This window comes from Tachypleus tridentatus, chromosome 6 (genome assembly GCF_004210375.1).
Source record: "Tachypleus tridentatus isolate NWPU-2018 chromosome 6, ASM421037v1, whole genome shotgun sequence".
Lineage (NCBI taxonomy): Eukaryota > Metazoa > Arthropoda > Merostomata > Xiphosura > Limulidae > Tachypleus > Tachypleus tridentatus.
In genome coordinates, this window is record NC_134830.1 from 165,621,122 (window position 1) to 165,646,497 (window position 25,376).

A 25,376-nucleotide genomic window follows, 5' to 3' on the forward strand; every position below is an offset into this window, starting at 1 on the left:
TCAGAGTCACGTGACGTTTTGAAGGAATAGTTGTATATAAACAGCGGACACGACATGTTTCGAGACAGTGGAACAAAACGTTAGAAAATGACAGGCAAGGTATGGTTGTCTTTGTGATTAAGGTTCTTAGGAAATTTGAAATTAAAGCTTAACCAGATCTACTGATTTATTCTAAGTATTTGATTTCTTGTTTCAGGTTTTTAACTCTTCTTTTACTAAGATATTAAACAGATGTTTATGACCGCCGTGATATATATGTTCTTCTCTTATTCGTATTGAATAACTCTATGTAACACAATTTTTACTTTTTCTTGTTCCTGGGCAGAAAGTGTTATTTCGCAATTGCTTATGCCTAAAATAAATGGAAAAGACCTATTTTTTTCTTCAAACTTTGCTTTTGTGATATGGGAGCGTATAACGAAAACATGATGGGAGACAAAATTTGGAGGCTGATACGTGAAAGTGACTTACATTACAGTCGCAAATCTCGAAAAACTGCTCACTTCTAAACATTTTTGTATAACTTTAGTATAAATACATGTAAATCTTGATTCATATGTTGTTTTATTCAGACCTTATGTAAATGAAAATGTGCAAATTTGCCCGTTTTCACATAGCAAATAGATTAATTTCTAAATTTCATTATCCAGGTCAAAAAAAGCAAAGTTTGAAGGAAATAATGGTTATTTTCTGTACTTTTACAACGTAAGCAATTAATAAATAACACATACTATCCAGGAACAATATTTGTGTTGCGTAGTGTTATAAATCAGTAATGAGTTAAAAGAATACCTGATGGATGAACATGTTACTCCGCTACTAAAGTGGCGTTAAAAAAAAAAGTTGCTTTTACGAAACAATACAGAAACCGTATTGTTCTGAATCATGTAAAAAATACATTACCGGAAAAAAAAGTTTGTATTTGAATCGTTAACTAGTATGTATAGAGAGGTTTCACTTTGCAAAAAGCAACGTCACCTTATTGTTCAATAATATACTTTGAGTTGTAAAAATTAAAGCACATGATTGTTAAGGTTTACTTTACGCTTAAAATTTATAATTCTCAAGTTAAGTATCAAATCATCGTTTAAAAGGGTTTTTCTTTAAAAAAACAAACTGCAACTACACAGTCATAAATTTATATGTAAAGCTTATTGTCGTTGATTTTTTACTGATCGAGGAAACAAACTAACAAAAATACAACACTTTCCAACAGAGTTGTTTGTTTTTTTGAATTTCGCTCAACGCTACATGAAAGCTACCTACTCTAACCATCCCTAATTTAACAGTGAAAGAATAGAGAGAAGACAGTCAGTCATCACCACCCACCGCTAGCTCTTGGGCTACTCTTTTACCAACGAATAGTGGGATTAACCGTAACATATAACTCCCCCACTGCTGACACGGCGATCATGTTTGGTGCAACGGAGAGTCAGACCCACAACCCTCAGATTACGAGTCGAGTGCACTAACTACCTGGCTTGGACGGGCTTTCTTCCAATTCGATAAACAGCAAAATCTTTTCAGGAAGGGCCCGGCATGGCCAAGCGTGTTAAGGCGTTCGACTCGTAATCCGAGGGTCGCGGGTTCGAATCGTCTTTACACTAAATATGCTCACCCTTTCAGCTGTGGGGGCATTATAATGTTACGGTCAATCCTACTATTTGTTGGTAAAAGAGTAGTCCTAAATTAGGGGTGGCTAGCGAAGATAGCCCTCGTATAGCTTTGCGCGAAATTCAAAATAAAACAAACCAAACAGTCCGACAAATCGTCTCTTACTGTCTATAGTACGACGTTGGAAACTGTCCACAGAATTAGCGGACACCGCAAAATCGAAACGTTTTCCTTACATATCGTCTATTCCTGTTTTTTGTACGATATTACAAACTGATCACGACATTAGATGCAACGGCCCGGCATGGCCACATGTGTTAAGGAGTTCGACTCATAATCCGTGGGTTGCGGGTCCGAATCCCGGTCGCACCAAACATGCTCGCCATTTCAACCGTGGGGATTTTATAATGTGACGATCAACCCCACTATTCGTTGATAAAAGGGTAGCCCAAGAGTTTGGCGTTGAGTGGTGATGACTAGCTGCCTTTCCTCTAGTCTTACACTATTAAATTAGGAACGGCTAGCGCAGATAGCCTTCGAGTAGCTTTGCGCGAAATTAAAAACAAACAAACAAACTTTTCAGGAAATATAAAGCTATTAACCACAAAATTGTACAGAAACTCAAAAGTAACAGTTTTGTTCATTTCATCATTTACTGCTTACGTTTGTTTGTTTATGAGTTTCGCACAAAGCTACACGAGGACTATGTGTCACTAATTTAGCAGTGTAAGACTTGGACTACTCTTTTACCAATGAATAGAGGATTAACCGTCACATTATAACGACCCCACAGCTGAAAGAGCGAGCATGTTTGGTGCGACGGGGATTCGAACCCTCGACCCTCTGATTACGACTGAAACGCCTCAAACCACCTGCCCATGCTGGGCCCTACTACTTACGTAGCCGAGAATAAATTAGAGTATCTGCTTAGAAAATACAGTTTCTAATTTGAGTTATTTCTTCAATTTCTGTCCAAAATTTAAAATTTTTCTAGTACAGTGAAGTATGTCTAAAGACGTTTTTCCATTTATTTAGTATAATTAAAAAGAAATGAATGTTCAAAAGTTTATAACAAGGAAAACTGCTCTCTTTATGAACTAAGTTACCCTCCTCACTGATTATGCAATGCTAGGCTTTCTAGTCGAATGGTTAGTCTAACTAAATTCGTTGTGCAAGTTCAGAGTATGTTTAATCACGGAAGTCCTCGAAATCGCATGTCAAGGACACAAATAACTCTATCCTTTGGTAAGAAAGTTGTCACCTCGTAATTCTTTCATACTTTGAAAACAACTTCGAGTTTCGCAAGGCGCAACTCGGCAAGAAGTTTTTGCTGTGCGTAGGTTGGCCTGCGCGATGCCCATGCGAAACTGCGTTCTAACACTGTTTACACTATAAAATCATTTATTTCTCTCTTTTTTTTTCTTTTTATATGTTAACTCTTAAATCTGTTACTTTTAAATTCAGGCTTTAATTTATATTGTAAGATTAATAGAAACAATATTATTTTTATTTTCAAAGTGTAGCGACCTAATTAACTCAGATTACGTCATCAAAAGCTTGATATTTATATTTCATTTCGGTCTTCTTAGTAAAGCAAAAGTACAGAAACAGAAGGGGTGACAGCTTGACAGAGAAGATTCCTCCTTTTTTTAAAAGTTATTTTCAGTCCTAGCAGTTTATTTGTTTTTGGTTAAGCTTAAAGCGACACAGTACACTATCTTCCCTGTGCCCAGCACGAATACTGAACCTCTATTTTTAGCATATATTCCTTTAGGGCCTCTCGGGGCACCACTAGCAATAACTCGAATTTTTTGTTGTTAGCAAACATACTTTAACGATATAGGGAGGGACAATGGTAAAGGGGTAGATTGCTAGGTTTAAAGCCACCAACAAATGTGCCTTAACTTTCTTTTAGTCCTCACATCCAGTTAACAACGCTTACTTCTATACTTGTTATATTTCCTATATTCAATGAGTGTTAACATAGTTCATATTAAGTCCCCAAGGTGGAAAATACTAGAACTTGTTATGATCTGGGAAATAGAAGAATCCTAAAAACTTGTTAATAAAGAGTTTAACGACAAATTTATACAAACAATAAATGTACAAACCTTCTTTCAATTATTACGCAGTAATAGCTAAGTTTTGTTCGTTAGGCTATAGAATCGTTCACATTTTTGTGTAACTACATAAAAAAGGACAATTTTTTGAAAATAAATGTCTTTTTTTTTGACATTCTATAGCCAATAAAATGTCGAGCTGCTGTTGCATGGGAAGCAGGGAAACCGCTCTCCATAGAAACCATAGAGGTGGCGCCACCTAAAAGTAAAGAAGTTCGAGTCAAGGTGAGATAAATATTCATCAAGTTATTTAACTGATTTAGTGTTCCAGTGCTGGGTGATTTGTGATATGTAATAAACATGTGGAATCAGCTAAGGAGACAACCCAAATTACAGTGCTCTCACGGGAATGGAAATTTTTGGGAAAATCAGACGAATGAAGGGAAATATTTCATAGGGAAATGTGTGAGGGAAAATATTATTAAATGGGATGCTCGGATATAAATGTAAAAAAAAATAAAAAACATGATTTTCGTATTAGGCCTATTATATTTTGTTTAACAAGTAAAATAATTATAATCATTCTTAGCCAACTTGAAAAAGGCTTTCACACCATGACAATTGTTTTTGCAACGAATAACTTTTATAGTGTGCTGACCATTAACGTGTTTGTATTCCAGCTGCCCTTATGAGGTCTAGATTGAGCAAAACGCGTCGTCGGAAACGGATATGACGAATAAAAATTGGTTGAAATACTACTGTTACACACTCTTCTAGCCTTTAAATACCCAAGGAACGAGACAAAATTAATGTTAAAATATAGAAGGCATAATACTAATGTCTCATGACAATTATGTTATGACTTGGTTATTTTTAATGTTGTTTTCTAGTAAGCATTACTTATTAGTTTATGTGAGTAGCTTAATTTCCATATGCGTGGTTTATAATATAAATATCAAACATATTTAATAAACCTACAACAACTGTAAGGGGGGATAACAGTCATCATTACAAACACAGGCGTACAGGAAAATTTTCAGAAGGGGAACTGTATAGTTTTTGCCCGAATGACCATATGTACTGCAAACAAGGGGCTACTGCTCCCAGCCCCTACGCCTATGATCACAAAAGAAAAGAACATTTATGTATGATAACTTTGTATTTAACAGTGTTTTCACGGGCTAGGCACCAAAGATTTGGACCGTTTGGCAGACCTTAATATCATTCTGGAATGAGCTAAAACTATTTTAGTGTTTTAAGGTTGAACTAAAATTCCACACAAAGTTTTGCGAAAAAATTCGCAGATTTAGTGACGCTATCTCAAGTTTCTGACTCCCACCGTACACAGTAACAAACTTAGATGATGTACATGTGGTGTTGTGTTGTTGACTTACCCACTCGGTCTCTTGGCTCAATCGATGAAAGCGCCATCTAGCTCTTTTAAAAGTTTGTTCTCCAATCTTCAATCTCTCTCATCGACTAACACAACAGTACAACCTTTCTCTGGCAGCTTGTTGCACATTGTTGGCAGATGATAATAGTTTTTTTATCATCATATTTCTTATAAATATAATTTCCAATCACATTCATGAAACGACTTGGATCTCCTAGGAGTAACAAGATATGTACAATCCTTAATACAGTCGAGCAGAGAACGCTAGCAATAGATGGTTCTTGTCAAGAACACTGAAACTTGATGTCATCCGTCGAGCTTCGTCAATTGATGTCACTGCGAATTCGATGCCAAAAAAACTGTCTAATTGTATAGACTTCGTTCCCGCGCTGTGTTGGAGTACTACAACAACAACGGTGCTTTGAATGTCTTGCTTTTACACTTCAGTTTTTTGATCTCCGTTGTTTTTTTTGGTGTCCACGAATTCCAAGGGATCTTCAGAAGTATGGCTAGACATTTAATCTTCATCTCTCTTTAATGGAATAGCTTAATCAGTCATTCCTTTTTACTTTCTTCATGCCTTTGACTTGCTCTGTGACTGTTTCCAATCTGCCTTTTGTGCCATTTTCGACCTCTGAATCTAAACTGTTGCATCCTCACTGACATCGAGGACATTTCCCACGAGCATCGTACATACTTGCACTTACAAACCACTTCCTTCTCTCCCTCTGGCCCGACATGGCCACGTGGGTTGAGACATTCGACTCGTAATCTGAGGGTCGCGGGTTCAAGTCCCCGTCGCACCAAACATGATCGTCCTTTCAGCTGTGGGGGCGTTATAATGTGACGGTCAATCTTCCTATTCGTTGATAAAAGAGTAGCCCAAGAGTTGGCGTGGGTGGTGATGACTACCTGCGTTCCCTCTAGTCTTACACTACATAAATTAGGAACGGCTAGCGCAGATAGCCCTTGAGTAGCGTTGCGCGAAATGCCAAAATAAACAATCTTTTCTTCTATTAATGTTGCTTTATCGAAACAAGATCTGTACACTTATTCACTTAATATTGATGGTATGTCGATATCTGTATTTTTTTTTGACACCTTTTTCACAAATGGTGCGAAAATCAGTTGCTTTTTATTTTGTTTTTAATGAGGTTCTGGTAAAGGTGTTAGTCAATAAAGAAACAATCTGAAGTGATTTGAAAAAAAATTAGGTTCTCTAAAATCATAGGCGCCTGGTTCGTGGTAGGAAAACAAAAATGGAATTCCACAAAATGTAGAAAACAACGAAAGACACGCTATTACGGGAAGGAGGCGGGGGAACTGCAAGAAATATACCAAGAGGTAATGGTGTTACTTTGTGTCGCTCCAATTATACATCAAATTGCAAATGAAAAATGTTTAAGCAACGGAAGATTCATTGAAATCCAAATAAGATGGTTGTGGGGATGGTTATCAAGTAGTTGTGGGGATTGTAGGCCCCCTTCAGCATAAGTTTTATCGAGCTAAATTAGAAGGTTATGATGTAGTTTGGTAATATATTTTACTTGAATACAGTAATTTAGTTTTTAAACTATCATAGTGGTTAAGTTAATATTCCAGAATAATTATTATTCGTAAGGTGTGTGTTTTTCTTATAACAAAGCCACATTGGGCTATCTGCTGAGTCGACCGAGGGAAATGGAACCTCTGATTTTAGCGTTGTAAATAATTAGACTTACCACTCTAACAGCGAGAGAATATTCGTAAGGATTAGGCTACCATGTCCAGTGTCAATTTATAAAAAGACTTCGAATGAGTTAAAATTTCATTCTTGAACATTCCATCTGTGTAGATCGAGGCTACAGGAGTCTGCCACACAGATCTCCACATGAAAAATGGAGTTGATCCAGGTGTCCCTACTGCCAAAGCCAACTTCCCCTGTATCCTTGGCCACGAAGGTGCTGGAATAGTGGAAAGTGTCGGAAACGAGGTGACAAAAGTGAAGCCGGGTGAGTTCAACCCGTTACTTTTATATTCACAAATGTTGTAAAAGATTCAAAACGAATTGGGTTTACAGCAATACTTGCGATAGAAACGGGTTTACAGCAATACTTGCGATAGAAACGGATAAAAAAAATGGAAATTACAATTATTCAATTGATTTACTACAGATACATAAATTATATTTTAATGGTTTACATAATTCTAAATTAACAAACCTTTTAGCGCAAAGCTACTCGAGGGCTATCTGCGTTAGCTGTCTGTAATTTAGCAGTGTAAGATTAGAGGAAAGGCAGCTAGTCATCGCTACCCACCGCTAACTCTTGGGCTACTCTTTTACCAACGAATAGTGGGATTGACAGTCACTTTATAACTCCCTCACAGTTGAATGAATGAGCATGTTTGGTGTGGCAGGGATCGAACCCACCATCCTCAGATTACGAATGCCAGCGCCCCCTAACCACCTAACTATTTACGTAAAGGAGAGCTTAAGGGGAACGGAGGCTAATTTCTTAAATAAGTCCTTTTACACATGTACATCCTTGTCTTTTAGGATAATGTTCGTTTCAGTCGAAATGAATATCAAAAATTAAATTACTTTAAGCTTTCTAAGTAAACTCTATTTTATCCATGAGAGAGCTCACATGGATTGACAATGTGGCAATGTGTTTAAAAGAATGTTTTTGATTTTCATCTTTGGTTTAAAGCGTTGTCTTTTCACTAATAACAACCTATTTATACACGTCCCTGTTTTCGAAAATCAAATCCACTGACCTCTGTACTGAAATGCATGCATTTTGCATTGACTGTTGTCTCTTGATGTCAAGCGGTAGCCATGTCGTTAGTCCCTTAATTGTTAAGTGTAATCGCTTTAATGTTTGTTTGTTTGTTTTTGAATTTCGCGCAAAGCTACACGAGAGCTATCTGCGCTAACCCTCCCTAATTTAGCAGTATAAGACTAGAGGGAAGGCAGCTAGTCATTACCACTCACCGCCAACTCTTGGGCTATTCTTTTACCAACAAATAGTGGGATTGAACATCACATAATAACGCTCCCACAGCCGGGTTGAATTATCTGTAAATATTTCATATTTTTCAGTTTCGCCTATCCCAATTATTAGATCTTTCTTATCACTTCACTGCATAAATCTTACTTTATTTGAGAAAACCAAACATGTACATTTTGAAAGCAATAATCGTAACATAGAACTTTAAATTTTATTATTTTCTTTTCATCATAATAACCCTTTCCAAAGAGTTGGCAGTGGGTGGTGATGACTTCCCTTTGGTCTTCCACTGATAAAGTAGGGACGAATAGCCCTCGTGTAGCCTTGCGCAAAATGGAACCCAAACACTTCCAACAGAAATATTTAAAATGACATAGAATTTATCAGCTGGCGAGTATATTTCACATCATATCTCTCTTCCAGGTGACCATGTTATTCCATTGTGGTTGTCAGAATGTCAGGAGTGTTCCTCGTGTCGACGACCCGACAGCAACATATGTCCTCAGCTCAGGTAGACAAACTTTTTCTTCCTTAATTGTTTGTTTTTCTACCCTCGGGTGAGTAAAATGGAACATAAAATTAGCTATTTCTCAGGCACTTAACTAGCTATGGTGCTTTCTATGCAGCAAAACTGTCTTGCGATCAATTTTACGCACATAAAACTTGTTTTTTTCATATATTATGCCATAGGCGTAAAGGTGATTATTCAGTTTTGCACACTTCTGACGAGATTACTGTGTAAACATATAACATACTATTATAGATATACGCACTAACAAACAACATAAAATTACACTTTTTTTACTACTGTAGCAATGGTTGAATTATACAGTGTTACATTTTAACTGGCGCGGTTGTGCATTTATGATGCGTATATCTGTAATAAAAATGTTTTATTTTTACGTATAAATTGTATTAAAAGGAGAATTTATCACACGTAAGGCCCAGTACGGTCAGGTGGTTAAGGCACTCGACTCGTAATCCGAGGGTCGCGGGTTCAAATCCCCGTCACACCAAACATGCTCGCCCTTTCAGCCGTGGGGGCGTTATAATGAACGGTCAATCCCACTATTCCCAAGAGTTGGCGGTGGATAATGATGAGTAGCTGCCTTCCCTCTAGTCCCACACTGCTAAAATAGGGATGGCTAGCGCAGGTAGCCCTCGTGTAGGTTTGTGCGAAATTCAAAACAAACCAAACCTGGTAATTGATTCTCTACGTAATTCATTCTTTTATAAAATATAAGAAATATGTGTTATTTTCCTATTTTGTCGGTTATATTAATACAAAAAAGTATAGTTATGGGAAGCAATTGGCATACAACCGCTTGCAAGTAATTCTGATGTATAAATACAAGTGCAATTCAGTATAAGTTTCAGAATACACTCGGCTACCCGATGAACGAAAATATCCTAAGAATTAATTAATTAATCGTGTTTTGACGGTCTCGTTGTTGGAAGATGAGCTGGAAATGATCGCTGTTCACGGTAATTCGGAAATATCGAGAAATAATAACTTCTACACGACTTGGACTCCTAGATCCCGTCTAAGATACTTCTTGTGCTACGAGGACAAGTGTTAATCAGCTGCTTATTTTAGAACATAAGTGTACGTGTAATTACACACCATGTGTAAAACACGTTCAACAATAGTAAACTAGTTAGATGGAAGCCATCTTTACACCAGGCAAGACTGTATGTCGGCAACAGTAGCAATCGAAGGCGCTTTCTCACCCTCCTGTCTTTTCGAACAGTATTCTTTTTTCTTCTGACGAGTCCAGATTTTAACATTTCTCAAACAGTGGATCACCTGCGTTTGCATTTCTTGGACACGTCAGTCTGGCTTTTATTACTCGAAGATCTCTCGTTGAACCGCCTGTAAACCGCGATAAAATACGGTTATGCTTCTGTTTTGAACAGACGGTGCCATATGGTTGGTAGCTGGAGCTCGAAACGTCACAGTTCTCGAGAAAATATTCCATCTGTTTATTTTAACAGTTAATTTACCAGATGAAGTAGTGTTCGATGGGTGTGCCTACTCATTCAGCCAGAGTCACAAAATGGTTATCTCAAGGTCAGGTTACTGTCATTTTTCCCGTAGTCAGACTAATCGTTTAATTTTGAGTTCTACAAAGTATGTGTGGTCTGTCCTTGATAGATTCACGTAAAAAGATTCCCCACACACATATATATAAAAAAAATAATAATTGTAGGAACACTTCCATCCTGGTTCTTCTATAGGAGTGGGTGTTTATTTTTATTTGCTCAGGTTTCAGATTTTGTAAATACGGTGTATAACCATATTCAAGTCAGGTTCCACTGCATTCCAGAATAGTGTTATAATTTTTTTTTCATTCTCGTTCGATTGATAAACGGACAGCCTTTCTGGAATTAGTGTCTGTTTACTTATTGGTAGACTATGTGTGTGTATGTACATATAGATAATGGCGAACCCTTGGTCCTGTTTCCTGTTATTGGAAAGCAGGAATGTTATACACTATTCTGTCCGTGTATCAAAATTAACGAATAAGTTAAACAATCACAAAATTTCTTTTTTATATTTTTATTTTGAGGGGACGTGTGTGTGTTTTCTTATAGCAAAGCCAAATCGGGCTATCTGCTGAGTCCACCGAGGGACATCGAACCCCTAATTTTAGCGTTGTAAATTCATAGACCTATCGCTGTACCAGCGGAGGACATTAAAATGATGAAGTTTCGAACTAACAATTTTCTTTAGATCGCAAAGGTATTTTACAACAACGTATAGACCAGTAAGAGTAGGCCCGGCATTGCCAGGTGGTTAAGGCACTTGACTCGTAATCTGAGGGTCGCGGGTTCAAATCCCTGTCCCACCAAACATCTCGCTCTTTCAGCCGTGGGGGGAGTTATAATAATACGGTCAATCCCACTATTCGTTGGTGAAAGAGCAACCCAAGAGTTGACGGTGGGTGGTGATGACTAGCTGCCTTCCCTCTAGTCTTACACTGCTAAAGTAGGGACGACTAGCGTGTAGCTTTGCGCAAAATTCAAACCAAACCAGTAAGAGTAACCATTTGAATATTGTCTAAGGAATATTGAAATATAGAATTAGTGTAAACTGCTGGTCTATGAAAAACAAGCTAAATCGGAACTGGAAACCAACCCGACAATGAATAATAATGATACTTATATTAATTAAAATGCATTGTTTCATAATTTGAGTATTTTCACGCAGTTTAAATTGGTTTTAAAACCATTCACTTATTATAGAATAAAATATACACATGAGACATCTTAATTAATTGTTAACAAAACTGACAATAAAGAAATAATAATAGAGTATAACGTAGTTACAGAAAACAAAAATAGTAGTATATTCTTTTATACATTATTGTATTTAATTAATATCACATTGAAAGTGCATTTTATTGGACTTTTGTTCGTGGTTTTCGTTCCATAATTTTTATAGTTTTGTGATGTTAACGTCTTCTCTGGTCTACACCAGCATCACATTTTGTTTATGTTTTTATCGTCGTAATTACCTGTTTTTCACATCTACAGATTGAACAAAGATTTGTGGTATGAGTGATAAATCTCGGTGACGTCAGCTGTTTCGCATTATTTCGTACTGTACTAGGCGCAACCTGTTTCATATTATAATTGACTTTTCAAGGGAATAAGTTGACATATTTAATATGTAAAGCTAAGGTTGTGTCTATTTGTTTGTACCTTTCAACCCTTATAATAGTAAGCCCAACCCCGGATTAAAGCGTGAGCTTACCGGGATGAAGCCCAGGGCCTCACATTAAGTAGGGGTCTCAAGCTATGACTATAAAACTATTGCACGTAGAGGTTCTGTCTCGAGGAAGGGTCTATAAGTTGAAAAGCCTAGGGTCAATAAAAACCTTAATCCGGCCTTTAGTAGGCCTATAAACCACATTTAAATCATATAGTAAAGGTATATGCTTAATATAAGATTAGTAATTATGTACTTGATCTGGTTCTCATTGCTTCTCCAAACCTCAAGCAACACATCAAAGGTCATCACATTCACTGTCCAAGTTTCAATCAAGATCATGACAAATTATCCTTTTGTCCAAGTCAACGTTTTAGCTTTTCTGGCATTTACGTCTTCAAACACCATCCCAACAATCCAAGTGTCAAAATAAGCTCAGTGGCCCAAAAATTTGTTTGCCACTAACTTTCTCTCATCGCGTGGGTGAAGAGAAACAAAAGTTTCTGACCACCTGGGTTTTCTTACAGGTACCAAAATACAACTGGGTTTGAAATATTGTTTAAACCTAAATTCCTGCCACGGATTTTAATTTGATGGAATTAGTGCACTCTGGTTTCATATTTGTGACTTCATATTTTTAATTTCAATGAAAGCTTTTTTTTTTTTTTTCACCGAGAAGACGAACTCCATTTATGATCTGATTTACATGGAAATGACGTCAAAGAAAACAACAACAATTGTTTGTTTGTTTTGGAATTTTGCACAAAGCTACTCGATGGCTATCTGTGCTAGCCGTCCCTAATTTAGCAGTGTAAGACTAGAGAGAAGGCAGCTAGTCATCACCACCCACCGCCAACTCTTGGGCTACTCTTTTACCAAAGAATAGTGGGATTGACTGTCACTTTATAACGCCCCCACGGCTGGGAGGGCAAGCATGTTTGGCGCGACTCGGGCGCGAACTTGCGACCCTCAGATTACGAGTCGCACGCCTTAACACGGTTGGCCATGCCGGGCCCTAAACAACAACAACTGAGAGGTGAGCTGCCGTTGTGGTATCAGAATAAAAATCCATTAAACTTTGTCGTGTCTACTGACAAACGAGACCAATATTGTTGTAGAATAGACAAGTCGATCCCGCGAAATTCTACAAAAATAGAATAGACAAGTTGAACTCTCGAAGTTCTGAAAAAAAAAAAAAAATACATAGGTTGAATCTGCGAAGTTGTGAAATATTTTTTAAACTTTATTTGGGAGGGAAGTTAGGCACGAAAGACATTTCTGACCTCAGCGTCAATTGTCTAGAAAAGAAAAAAAAACACAACAAAACAGTTTACCAATCACAAGCAGTGAAACATATGTAACAAAAGCGACAAAGTGAGACTCCACAAGAAAGAGGAACACGCCTTGACAGCGAACGAAATAGACAAGCCACTTATCATAAAGCTGAGACCGAACCAGAGCAGCATTTTCGAAGTAACGTCAACCAACCACGCAGGGCGTTGTTCGCAAAAAATGTCAATATCACGAGATATTCATTTGGTTCTTTCTACTTAAAAATACCTAAATATCGGCCCTCTGTTTAGGTCAACGCTGGGTAAGGATAGTTATAGTTGGATATAAAATCGGTAATGATTTGATCGTGTTCCATTTGATCACCTTAGACCTCCTTCTTGAGTGAGAAGAAAAAAGCAGAAAGTTACTGTTCGGTAGACGAATTGAAAGGTAATAATGTTCAATTTCTTGGGTAACAAAAATGGGAAAACGAATACGAGTAGTAGTTTCTGAGAAGCTAAATAATCGTGTAACCTAATGAAAAAATAGGTGGAACTTGCCGTAACGGAAACCTCGTTTGTTTGTTTTGAATTTCGCGGTCAAAACTACACGAGGGCTATCTGCGCTAGCCGTCCCTAATTTAGCAGTGTAAGACCAGAGGGAAGGCAGATATTCATCACCACTCACCACCAACTCTTGGGCTACTCTTTTACCAAGGAATAGTTGGATTGGTCGACACATTATAACGCCAAATGGCTGAAAGGGCGAACATGTTTGGTGTGACGGTGATTCGAACTTGCGATCCTCAGATTACGACTCAAGTGCCTTAACCACCCGGCAATGCCAGGCCTTCAGCGTTTTGAAAACCGAACATATCTATACAAACGCATAAGAAAAAAATAAAAATAGAAGTGAAACAGTTGTTTATATAAGAAAAAAATAAACAGCAGCTTTGTAGTTATTTTACAAATATTTTCATCCTATATAACACTGCTGATATAAGTTAGACATTTTTTTTAAACGAAGAGAAATCTAATAAGACACCAGTCGATGTATTTCCAATATTGATATAACACTGAAAACTACAAGTTGATAATTGTTTTTTTAAGAAACATAACGTAGGTAAATTAATACGTAAGATTATACGCTGATTTTTTCGACATTAAAATATTTTTTTTATCTTTAGTTGCAAGCATTCTATAATCAGTTTTGTTTATGTTAGTTAAAGTATAAACAACTTGTTTTTATATTTCCATATATTACTTAAAATTGTACTTATGTTTATTATATTGAAGAGACAAACTTATCTTCGATATTCATCATAATTTCTAAACGTTTAATAGCTTTAATATCATATGTCAGTTGTTATGATTGTTGTCTATAAAATTAAACATGCTTCCAAACAAACACAAAGTTGATAAGGCAACAGTTTGTTTATTTTGTTTTCATGAATTTCGCGCAAAGCAACTCGAGGGCTTTTTGCGCTAGCCGTTCCTGATTTAGCAGTGTAAGACTAGAGGGAAGGCAGCTCGTCATCACCACCCACCGCCAACTCTTGAGCTACTCTTTTACCAATGAATAGTGGAATTGACCAAACATTATAACGCCCCCACGGCTGAAAGGGCGAGCATGTTTGGTGCGACCGGGATTCGAACCCACGACCCTCGGATTACGAGTCGAATGCCTTTACTCACCTGGCCAAGGCAACAGTGATGACAAACGTAGCTGCTTTCTTTTGCAAAAGTGGATACAGAAAAAATCTAGAACTAATACTTATATCATATGTAAGGAAAAAAATATAATCTTTGGTAAAATAGTACTTGAGAGATATTCCAAAAGAACTGATCTCAGTAACACAGGATTCCAACAACAAAATGAGGGAATCTTTAATAGCTGCGGTACTAAATATTATTTTAGGTGTAAATTAATCCATGAGACTCTACTTTTCCTTTTTATTGCTTTTTTTTTATCGCCAGCAATACCAAACATGGAACGCGAGTTTATCCTATTCGATTTTATTACACATCAGTACCTCTACCAGCCTACTAAAATTAAAAAAATTACTTGAGGCAGTAAACGAATGTAAGAGAACTTTGGCGTGATCATAATATCACTTGAAGGGGTTGATCTCCTGAGTCAAAAACTGTAAATGTATCTCAAATCGGTCAAGAAATGACGGAGTTATGAGACAACTGTTTGTATTTGATGAAAAACAAACACATTTGAAGTCGTTCTATGAGTCGCGGCTAGAAATAAACAAACAACAAAAAAAACAGTTGTACTGAAAGCTAGTCACTCAATGCTTTTGTAATTGAAAAGCAAGTTCGGTTCTTTAGTTGGAATTAAGTATGAGATTACACAATGGGCTGTCTATGCTCTGCCCACCACGGTTAACGAAACCCGGTTTCTAGCGATGCGAGTCCACAGACATGCCACTGTGCCATTAGGGAGCAGCAAGCTCATTTTCACCTGAAATATTTTTAGCTAATTTGCAATTATGAATTTGACTTTTATTATATTAAACGATTTTGTTTTTAAGTCTTAAAAATAAGCGTCTTTGTTTCTTATTCGCATGTTTTGCTTGTTCTAATGCGTGTTTTGTGCGTCAAGTTTGTTTCTTGTTAAACATGTATCTCAAATATGCTAATTGTATTTATACGTTAATTAACTTGTTTTGGTATGCACATATTTTTACATATATAGTATATACATATATGTGCATACCAAAACAAGTTAATTAACGTTAATTATTTTTTTTATGCAGAGGAACGAACAACGTATCGACCTTCTTCGGTCATCGTCAGGTTCACAAAGAAAAAAAGAGATAACTGACCGATAGCTGACCACATGTTTGAAGGGAGTTGTGTAACTGAGTATAGGAATGTAGAGGGTATGCTTAGATGTTTGATTATATTTATTACCTCTCTCTTTCTTTGTGAACCTGATGATGACCGAAGGAGGTCGAAACGTTGTTCGCTCCTCTACGTAAAAATTGTTCTCAACCCAAACCAGCCGTTTTTACATATATATTTTTCTCTACAAGTAGGTTCTCTCGTCATCACTGATTTTATATATACACATTCTACTTGTTGCAGTGACTCCCAGTCACGAGGAGTGATGCCTGATGACACCACGCGGTTCAGTTGTAACGGAAAACAGATTCACCATTTTCTGGGTACCAGTACTTTTTCTGAGTATACAGTTTTACCTGATATTGCCGTCGTCAAGGTAAGCACAGTGTTGCAATAAGAAGTGATGTAAACATTTCGCAATTGTGCATTTTAGTAAGCTTACAGTGCGATGGAATGAAGACAGTTCATCATATGTCTGTGGATGTATATAGGTGACTGCTAGCACCACCTGTCTTTAATATGGTTTATATCTTATCTTTAAGGTTTTGAATATTTAAACCAAGCAAGCTTGACGAAATATATGTCTAAAAGCTACGTTGATTTATTATCTATGCAAGAAAGGTCAGACAGACTATATGTAAAACAATTCGTGTTTGTTAAACCTTACCAAAGTCAGCCGTATTGCTAATTGGAAAAGAAACAGGGGGCGAACCAAGTACAACGTTATCGTAAACAAGAAGTTAAGCCTAATCGCTTCCCATACTGGTTTGGTTCTGGGCCATTTATTGATGATTTAAATATAACACGTAACTCAAACCAATTAGGGCTAATTTTGTTACGCTCTAGGTAATGAGAAAATATATCCTAACCTTCCTTTCTAGCCTTAATAAACTCAACCTCAACTTCGTCTTATATATTTATTTATTAACTTTAGTTTTGTGGGAATAATTTTCTTGCCTATTAACGATGAAAGTGTTTCTGCTAGAATGTTCTCCTTAACAACATTTATGTCGCAGATATGGTGAACATTAACTGTACATGTTTTTAATTATACTTTTATAATATATTTGTATCAGGGCTATTGGTTTTTAACACTACATTCTATACAAATAATGTTCGTATGTGTATCGCATCCCTGCCAACATTATTAGCTCTATATTGAGGGAAGGGCCTCATTAGCAATAACGTGCAAGGTTTAGTTGCAATGCAATTATACATTTTTCTTTATAAACGAAACAAAAGACACGAAGTTATTGAGTCCATCTGAATAAAGAATGTTGTGTTCAATATGTAATGGGTCTAATAACACATCTCATAATAAATTTGTTTAATTATAATGTTTCGTCAGTTTAAAAAAGGTGTTCATACCATAATTGTTGTGGATTATTTCATTTAGGTGTTGTAGGGTAAGTGATGTCAGGAAGCATTATTAATACGAAATTTCCTGCAGTTCTTACGTAAGATTTGTGTATGAGTGGTTTAATTATTTTGTTCTCATACTATGTAAGGCTATAAAGGATGTAATGTTACATGGTAGGTGAACCCTAACGCTGCAATGACAGACATATGCCTTATTGGTTGTGGTTTTACCACGGGCTACGGTGCTGCAGCCAACGCTGCGAAGGTAAAACCCGGGTCAACCACTGCTGTTTGGGGCCTGGGGGGAGTAGGACTGTCTGTTGTAGTAGGATGTAAAGACAGTGGAGCCAGCCGCATCATTGGCATTGACATGAACCCTGACAAGTTTGAGAAAGGTAGGAATATAAATTTCGTGGACGTGGTTGATTTTTCATAATATCCTATCTACTCACACCTGTGACGCAACAGTTCTAAAAATATATTTTATTTGATTTTTAATATGAAGTGAGACCGAACCAAGAATACACATTAAATTCTAGAAACTGCCCCTAGTTAAAATTTATCACAAAGCAGTCGTTAACTTTAGCAGAAACAGAATATAACATTATTTTTGTTAGCTTTTTTTCTTTTTGGCAGTTTTTGTCACCATGTTATCTAGAATTTTTTTGTCAGACAACACTGTGTAATAATTAGATTTGAGACATAACAATCAAGTTATCCTCTTATTTGACCACTGAGCTTAAAATAATTTCAAAATTTATCTTCCATAAGTCCCTGTTTAAGAAGCTTGTCGTTCAATGCTGTTTTCTATTGTTGTTAAATGCAAAGCTATACAATAGGCTAACTGTGCCACGAATATTTAAGTCTTGGTTTTATTGAGGCAATGGTGAGCCAGTATACTGAATTATAGATAAAAGACACTATGAAATTACATTCATAAATGCAGTATAATAATTTAAAATACTAGTTTAAACGCCGAAAGAATGTGATGTATTGAAAATAAAAAAAAACATATGTAGTCAATTTAATTTTGATTGTATTTTTTAGTTCTCCCGAGTTTCAATAGTTCACCGGCTTTAAGTTTGAAACGGTTACTGTTCTAAGATTTACAACAGTAACATAGTAGTGCTTATTAACTGTATATCAATAAAATATATTGAAATAAAAAACCCCATTAAAATCAAACATTTCATATGATCTAAAAACTTAAGTTTGTTTGTTTTTGAATTTTGCGCAACGCTACACGAGGGCTATCTGCGCTAGCCTTCCCTAATTTAGCAGTGTAATACTAGAGGGAAGGCAGCTAGTCATCACCACCCACCGCCAAATCTTGGGCTATTCTTTTAGCATCGAATAGTGGGATTGACCGTCACATATAACGCCCCCACGGCTGAAAGGGCATGTTTGGTGTGACTGGGATTCGAACCCGCGATCCTCAGAGTACGAGCCGAGTGCCTCAACCACGTGGTCATGCCAGGCCTCCTTAAAAGTGATGAAGCTAAGAAAATGAAATCTCCAATAGGATTATTTTCATTTCGATTTATTAACAATTTAGTTTAATAGTTGTCATCAGCTTGTTTTATTTAAAAAAAATAAAAACTGGATTAAGATTTTAATAAAATCACACAGTTCCCACATAAATAAACTGAAACCGAGATAATTATCATTTGTTTTGATAATTTCATGTATTTAAGTTTAGTATTGTGAAAAACAGTGAACTTTGTCGAGAGGGAGGCTCAGTTTATTTATGTCTGTTGTTTGTACAATAATTATTTATCTTTGCTTATTTTTACTGGAACAATACATACATACATATATATATATATTTTTCTTTCTAATTATTAAACGGTCCCTTTCTTACAGCTAAACAATTCGGATGCACAGAATGTTTGAATCCAACAGATTTTGACCGACCAATTGAAGAGGTTTTACATGAAATGACTGGAGGTGGTGTTGATTTTACATTTGAATGTATTGGAAACGTGAAAACGATGGTACAAGAAATTCACGTGTTTGATATATTTTTATATCTTATTTGGCTAAGTTGATTAAGTGTACTGAATGGTTCTATATATATATATAATTATATTCTAGAAATAACATGTATTGGGGATAGTTTTAAAAAGCTATGGAAAATACAATTATGAACATCATTTGTATCTAAAAGCAGCCTACAATTGATTATTGTGCAATGAAAATATCAAAAACGCCTTAGACTGGTAAATTACTCAGATATGTCTAATGCATTACAATTAAAATAAAGAACAAATCCAGAACCATTTTAAAATATATTTTGTTTTTCTTAACTCGTAGAGATCAGCCTTTGAAGCGAGCCACCCAGTGTGGGAGTTGCGATGATTGTTGGAGTTACAAGAGCTGAAGAACAATTGGCTTTCCCGCCTTACAAGCTGTTGCTAGGCAGAACCTTGACGGGAAGTTTCTTTGGAGGTAATCAGATTATACTGTACAGTCGTGTTTGAAAGTCTAACTACAGACCTCTGAAGCAGGTGTTAAAATTGAATTACGTTCTTCTATACTGTATTGTATGTTTTCAACAGTGTGGGTAATTTTAATTACAAAATAACGTACTTTCCAACTTCCAGGATACAAAAGTAATGTGGGGATCCCCAAACTCGTAGATCGCTACATGGAAGGAAGTATCCCCGTAGCGGAATTAATAACACACACCATTGCCTTTGAAGAAATCAACAAAGCTTTCGATTTGATGATTGATGGGAAATCGTAAGTATACTGTAATGATAAAAGTTACTTCACAATATTAACTTCCAGCAATAAACAAACAAGCCAATGGATTCTTTTCTTATGAAAATAATTCCAAAAAACAAATTTTGTTCTCTTAAAACTTATCAAAATATAGGGTCATTCATCCACATATTAAAATCATAAATACTGGCGGGCAGCTTAAGTACAGAGCCATGTTCCATTCCCGAAATAAACAAAACAAAACACAACAAATCTCTACATTATTCGGTCTGACAAGAGTAGCCCAATGATCGGGTTGATGACTAGTAGCCACCTTCACACTAGTGTATCACTTCAAATACTAAAACGTCTACACAGATGTTCCCTGTAGCTTTGAGCGAAATACAACACACACTAACAATATATAATTATTACTAATCATATGATGTGTCAAGCAGTTGTCCTGTAAATGGTACTGTCATATGATGACTAATGTGCAAGACAATCGGTAAAAACGAATATATCCAACTTTGAAAGGGGAGTAATAATAACATTAGATACCTAACCGATCTTTTGAACGACTGTTAACAACACTTATCAGTAAATCAACAAAGAAACTATTTCTATCAAATGTTGGTGACAAACCGCCAGAAGAAATTGCAGAAACTAGCGGAGTACATTAAACGTCGCATTATGCTTTTAATTCTTCGGTTTTCATTCAATAAACCACTAACTGTAACAAATTAAGGATATTACAAAATCAACTTGCTTCGGATCACAAAGAGAAAGCACGAATTCAATTGTGTTTGTGGCCAATGAACTTGATCCTAGTTGTCCGATTTCTCCAGAGTAAGTTTTAAGATAATTTAATGGAATTGTGGAAGGAGATAATTCGTTTGGTTCGCTTAGAGAAGCAAATAACATTATGACCACTATTGCTAACCGTGTTATTTCTATCCTGATAGTCAAAGATGATAATGTTGTAATAGATTGGACTGGGGTAAGAACGTGCCAATAACTCAAGCCATTTTCTAGCCCGACATGGTCAAGGGTTTAGAGCGCTCGACTCGCGGGTTCGAATCCCCGTCACAAACATGGTCGCCTTTTCAGCCGTTATAAGGTGAGAGACAATCCCACTACCTGTTGGTAAAAAAGTAACCCAAGAGTTGGCGGTGGATGATGACTAGCTGCCTTCCCTCTGGTCTTACACTGCTAAATTAGGGACAGCTAGCGCAGATACATTTCGTGTAGCTTTGCGCGAAATTCAAAACAAACCAACCACCTTTCTACTGTACTAGCACTTCATCCACAAGTATGCAAACATAGACACAATATCTGAAAGACTCTTGCATAATGCACTAAAATATTTCAATAAGAATAACTTTATGTGGGATCTCGACAGATACCATGTACATGATGTAAATAGTCCTAAATACCTCTCCACTTTTAACATTTATTTAAGGAATGTTGCACAAGCTGGCCACATTGCACTAGACACTTAATCCTCGTTTTTCTTTTAATGATCCTAAATTTTCTCATTATTATTATTTTTATTCTTTATTTTATGGTTACTACTAGTAGTAGTAGCATTTTCTCCATGGAGAAAACCAACAAAAGAAGGAAAAGAAGAAAAATACAAAAAAAAAAAAAATATATATATTAAATGAAAATAAAAAAGAAATATATGTATATATATGAAAAATACAAAAAAAATACATAAAATGTATTAAAATAAAAAAAGGAAGAAATAATTAAAGGAAAAAAAAACTTTTCTTGTGCGTCCATGCATGGACTGTGCCCTGAAATGTGCCTGAGTATGGTGTTATACTTTTACTATGGCCCAAAGCTATTATAAAACAAATCCCTGAAAGACAGACGCAATCAACGTTCGGGAGGGAGGAAGAGGTCTAATGTACCTGACCCTCCTGGGTATTTAACATCAATACCCAAATACCTACTCAGCGAGACTCGACTCTGTACTAGCACACGACCTGGCTGGACATTTTTTAAATTTGGTTTAAAGTACGGGATTATCATAGTTCAAGTTTACCAGCTGTCACAATATCTTAGTCTAGGGTTTTACTTGTTTACTGTCCTTAATCCTATCACTTTTACAAACGTTTAAAAAATGGGGTCGATCTGTATAAAAGAAAAAATAGCACATTGTAATTTTATCTATTTGTTTACAAGTTTCTCAAAACTTCTAAACAGTATAAAAGCATAGTCCAAACTAATCAATTTATTATCTCACCAGAACTTACAGACTTCTACACTAATATCAAAATTGACTATCAGTTATATTTTATATGGCAATAAGATCACATATCAGGGTAATTTATATATCTCAATTTATCATAGTTGCAGAGATGCCAACTATTTCAAATGATTGTAGACAGAGCCCGTTCAGTATGCTTGAAATCATTTTGTCATCTTCACAACCCAACATTTTTACAATGACTGTGGTTCTAGCACAGCCATATTTTTTCGCTATATCGGAGTCTTAAAACATTTTTCTGAAAAGATGTCCTACATGATCGGCTACAGCTAGGGGTAAATTATGAGCAATGACAAATTGCCTGAACATCACTTCTGCATTTATGGTTTCATATTCTGAATTTTTACTCATAAATGTCATCTGAATCGTTTTTGTCTTCACCTCAGCCTTTTGTTGGTGAGATTTTGTATGCCTGGAACACTCGTTTATCCTGCCATGAGCCACAGAAAAATCGATATGACAAACTATACAAAACGCACGACTGTCACTGACTTTTGATCAGATATTTTGCACTATACTCTTTCCTGAATTTTTGATTCAGTTTTATTAGTCCTTTTAGATTTGCTAGAAACAAGACAATCTGGTGAACGAGGATTTTTTTTTCCATCTTGTGAACGATCGCATTAGAAAACGAGAAATACCCACCTACGCGAGCACTGATTGGCTGACAAGCACTGATGACGTCACTATGGATTCCCTAAGGTATCCAATACGGAGAAGCACCGCGCTCAAAATATTGCTAGACGTTGGAGATATTTTTCATTATTTCAAGCACAACCATTATTATCGCAAGTAGCCATTTGGACTGTCTTTTATTTATTGTCAAAATTTATTTGTATCTCACGAGATATTTTATTTTGACCCCTTTCAAGCCCTGGGGGACAATTTATCACTTTATTGTACAGGTCTATATAATAATTTGGGAGTTGCAACAAGTCGTAATATTTGTATGAGCGTATAGTCGTAATGTATACACCAAAATTGTAATAATTACGCTCAAATGATAACGGTTGGCATCCCTGCAATTGTGTACACTTACTCAATTTTGAAATCAAAGTAATCTTTTCACGAAATTAACTTAACGGAACCGAGTGTCCACTTCCAATACTAACACTAAAAAGTGGGTAAAAACAATATAAATTTAAGTCTTATCATCTGGTGCGAATAACTTTTTACAAAAACTATTTGATGGACATTAGCATCAATTAACCATAATGTAGAAAACTAGTCACCATTAACGCCTACTTGAGAGCTTTTTATTTTTTTACACCAATGAAGAGTGGGATTGACTAACATAACACTCTTACGGCTGAAAGGACAAACCCGCGACCCTCAGATTGCTAGTCAAGCGCCCTTATCACCCGACCAGATATTTTGAAGTACTTGTTGGTAATATACAAAATTAAGACTACAGGGCGAGATCAAATTGTTTGCATTCTTTGTCAGCATATTTTAACCTTACATACAGTAACTTTAAAAAAAAAATTGCATTGTAAAACTAACAATTTATATAATTTCTTGCTCAATCCAAGTCCTTGAAAACGAGTTCTTTACACCAGGTCAAATTCAACATTATCGTTAAATCACCATCCTAAGATGGAAGGGTTTGGTTTGGAAGTTACACGAGGGCTATATCTGCGCTAGCCATCGCTAATTTAGCAAAGACTAAAGTGAATGTCACTAGTCATCACCACCCACTATTACCAACGAATAGTGGGATTGACCGTGACATTATAACGCCACACGGCTGAAGGGGCGAACATATTTGGTGTGATGGGGATTCGAACCCGAGACCCAAGGATTACGAGTCGAGTGCCTTATCCGCCTGGCCAAGATTAAAGGGAAGAGCAACCGTAGTGAGTTTCACTGGATATGCTACAACTGCAAGACTTATCCTTTTAAAGCCCATACTTCGATATAAAATGGCCAATTCTGACATTATGCACAAATTATAGTAAAAGTGGTCATGAAAATGTTTCGTTTTAATGCAAAGAAACACATTGGGAGTCTTGTGTCCACCAGGGGGAAAGTAAAAATAAAAAGTAATACCAATTGTGTCTCCACGATACCTTTTATAAAGGTGGCTTTATAAGCATTGGTTTTCATAATTATGACCGAATAGGCTTTCTTCAACCCTACGGAAAAAAGTAAAATAACTAAATAAAGCTAAGTATATTTATTTATTTACTGGTGTAGATAATAGGTGTTTGGAGGAATGATATTTTTTACCTATTGTTATGCAAGTTGTAATACCACAGAATTGAAGGTAAAATCCATTAGGGATTAATAAGATTGTGTGAAAATAAGTAAAACGAAATATATTAGATGCTTATAATCTTCATAAACGATAATGGACCTTTAGACCCACAAGAAACTTTAACACGATTACTAGCCACCATTAATATCAAACAATGGTTTCAGATGCTTTAGAAACGTAAGAACAGTAATTAGCTTTATTCATAATCAGGTTGATTTTGTTTAATTACGATGAATGTAGCCTACTTTGATCAGAAGTATGTATGGATAAGTAATTATCAAACTTTAGTAAACAAAGAACCTCTTTTAAGCTTAAAATTTTCAGACTCCCATACCTATTGTTTGTTTGTTTTGAATAAAAAAAAATATGAAAAGCTGTACTTTTAATGTATACAAATTTATAGGCTTATGTCAATCAAGACATTAATGAAAGACTGGAATTCTGATTTGATACAGAAAATATTGAGTTACTAGATGGTACCCTGATTGACTGACTACTAAAGCTGAGTTACTTGTTTACTAAAAGTTACTTTATTTAAAGTGTTGTCATAAACGTTAAAACAATAACCAAAACTCGACAGGAAAGAGGTACTCTCTAGTAGTCTCAAATATTAAGTTTACTTTGTAAAACATAAAGACTGATATTTTATAAATGGAAACAGTTAAGAATGTTATTAAATAATACCTAATCATATTTTTAGGATTCGCACCGTTGTCAAGTTCAACTAGAACAAGGCAGCTTCCTACCGGTACTCTTGCTTATGACAAAACACTTTATAAAGTATCCTAGGGCATTAGTTTGAAGCCTTTTCAAATAATTTTTTTTTTGCTGTAGTCTTGTTTAAAGTTGCAAAATAAAGTTGATCTAGAAAATGCTAAGTGTACTTGTC

At 36.0% G+C, this 25,376-nt stretch overlaps 1 pseudogene across 1 annotated transcript; it reads left to right on the top strand.

The window, feature by feature from the left end:
- LOC143254370 (alcohol dehydrogenase class-3-like) lies at positions 1-25,359 on the top strand (annotated as a pseudogene). The gene is made up of 10 exons (XR_013030158.1): positions 1-99; positions 3,858-3,959; positions 6,902-7,058; positions 8,481-8,568; positions 16,137-16,269; positions 17,431-17,647; positions 19,116-19,246; positions 19,566-19,700; positions 19,856-19,994; positions 25,188-25,359. The product of XR_013030158.1 is annotated as an alcohol dehydrogenase class-3-like (transcript).
- The last annotated feature ends 17 nt before the right edge of the window (positions 25,360-25,376 follow it).